This window comes from Lathyrus oleraceus, chromosome 5 (genome assembly GCF_024323335.1).
Source record: "Lathyrus oleraceus cultivar Zhongwan6 chromosome 5, CAAS_Psat_ZW6_1.0, whole genome shotgun sequence".
NCBI lineage: Eukaryota > Viridiplantae > Streptophyta > Magnoliopsida > Fabales > Fabaceae > Lathyrus > Lathyrus oleraceus.
Window position 1 is genome coordinate 373,517,796 of NC_066583.1, and position 2,753 is coordinate 373,520,548.

Here is a 2,753-nt window from a genome sequence, read left to right on the forward strand (position 1 = left end):
ATAGAACTGGGCAAAAGTAAGGATCACACCCGGGTCTACCTTGGTCTATGTTGGTCATTAGGACACCCAACAGATTACCATAGGTCCTCTTGAGTAGTTCTTTTTGCTTAAAAATTAACAGGGAGCTAAACTTTTTAAGCTCATGAAACTTGGACCCTCTAAATTCGTACTGATATTGTAACAACCCGTATAATATATATCTAGAATAATATCATACAAGTGTTAAATTTTTGTACTGTCACAACATAAGTGCCTAATGGCATCAGTATATATACATGTCCAAACTAAAACATCAATGGAACATGTTTTACAATAATGCCTAAACAATAAAAATCTAAGAACTATGTACAATATCTTCATTACACACAACTCCACAACGGAAGATCATAATGAACAGCAACCCTTGAAACATCCATAACAGTTTCTCTTAGATTCAACCTGTAAAGAATACCTGGAAAAAAAACAACAATGATGGGATGAGATAATAATCTCAGTGAGTTCTCCTATCCTATGGGTCCACTCGGCTCTACAGGGTTCTAATCAATGTTCAACTCATATCCAACTCAAGTCAACAAGGGAACGAAGACTTGAGCGATGAGGGACTATCTCGCAATTGTATGGCAACATGCATCTGAGTTCTCATAACTCAACCACGATCATTATTCAGATTCACACAACATCGATCCCCAACCGGACCTACGTAGAGGCCAAGGCCTGGTTCACGCATGTCCGTATGATTCGACTTTCGCGGTGGATATCCGGTTCCCCTATGGGACTCTAACCCACTTTTAAGAACCATCACCCGTATGGGACTCTAACCCACCTAGGGTATCTTTCACCGTATGGGACTCTAACCCACATAGGTGTCCACCTATCCCCCATGTCCGCCATGGTTGGGGCTCAAACCCAATTGAGGCTTGAATCATTGGTCCCACATCCCAATGCTTACTCATCTAAGCCTACCACAAGAGATGTGTACCACCACAGAAAATACACATTCTGAATACATGATCGGTTCCACAAATCATTGGTTCCACGAACCATAACAAATTCATAAATCACAGGTGACTTCATTCACCATAATACACAAATAATAACATGGCATGTTCCATACAATGCGTCTCATTTTCAATCATGGCAACAATTCGTCCATGACCTCACATAAGCGTCGTACGAATGAATACCGTATTCTCATACATATATCACATATGTTCCATAACCTAGATTATCTTTCTAAGTTATTAATCACGTCATTCTCCTAGGTTTCCTCACTCATCTTTGTAGAGTTTTAATCATGTTACTTCACCTTTCACATAACAACAATATTTAATTTTCATCATGATAAAATTCATGGCATTTATAAATCACATAATATTTTATAACATGGAACAATAATAATAGCCCTTTACGTTATCTTTCTAACGCATCCGACCGTGTCCAAAACGGAGTTACACCACTCAATTAATTCATTAATCTATCTTAATCAAGATTTAGATTAATATTTATTCATTGCATAAACATTCGACAACAACCTCTCTAGCCTAGTGGTAAGGCATGTACGCGTTAACCGGTTAACACTGGAAAAAAAAATTCCAATTTCCATTAAATTCTCTCAGTAACTTCTTTCCTTAAATAACTCCTCTTTTATTTTCCTTTCCATATACCATTTTTAGCTACTATTTTCACATAACATGATTTTTCAACACATATCATGGATAGGGAGTATGCACACAACAAGTTTATCACAAACTCACACAAATCCTAACCCCACAAATATAGGATATTTTCCCCCAATGCTAAAACTATCTAAGAACTCACCTAGTAAAAGAAGAAGATGAAGTTGGTGACGATAAAGATGAGGTGATGGTGTTGATGAACATGATCTTCTTCCTTCCTCTTCTTCCTCTTTGTCTTTTCTTCTTTCTTTCTCCTTCTCTTTTCCTCTTTCTTTCTCTTTCTCTTCTTTTCCCTTTTTCTGATAACTCTCTTCTTCTATCTTTATCCTTTCTTCTTTTCTTTCTTTCTAACCACACAAAATACATATAATATATATAATATATAATATTAAGTAGTATCATAAAATATCTCAATTGATATTTTATCTTCCAGCACCAATTGACCAATTATTAATGTTACCAAAATTTCCTCTCTTGTACTTGTTAATATTGGTCTGTCTCTCTTATTAATAATTAATCTCTTCAGAGTTCACCGGTTACTCTATTGGTCCCAATTGACAACATTTAGAGCACATAAGAGCTCCAATTGTTACAACTAACAAAAGATATAGTACATAAGAATTCAATTGGTCTCAACTGACAACTAATTGAGCATTTAAGGGAATATGGGATATTACAGATATGTATTCCTTCTGTCAAATTTCTCCATAACTGAATGAACTAGCTCAAGTGACGAACTGATGATTTCTTGAAAATGAACATACTAAAAATTAATTATTATGTAATGATAATGCAAGCATCATGGATTCACAAGTGTCACATGTTTTGGATAAACGGTAAATACTACTCTCCACGAGTTCAAAAATCTAATGTTACATGAGAACAGAGATTTCCAGGATCTTGATTTCCGGCAAAAGAACCTAATATCCCACTCATACGATAAATTTAGGAAATCACATACTCATTAATTAAAAACCATAGATTTTAGCTTGCCAGATACTTAGAACCACGTTAAAATAAATTAGGAAATACTATTAAAAATAATTTATATTAATATTTCTCAAGATTCTAGCAACA

At 35.1% G+C, this 2,753-nt stretch overlaps 1 long non-coding RNA gene across 1 annotated transcript; it reads right to left on the reverse strand.

Annotated features, from left to right (window-relative positions):
- Window positions 1-220: 220 nt before the first annotated feature.
- LOC127079977 (uncharacterized) lies at window positions 221-1,949 on the reverse strand. The gene is made up of 2 exons (XR_007787999.1): window positions 1,819-1,949; window positions 221-451 (listed from the first exon to the last, which is right to left on the reverse strand). It is a non-coding gene; the product is annotated as an uncharacterized LOC127079977 (long non-coding RNA).
- Window positions 1,950-2,753: the final 804 nt, after the last annotated feature.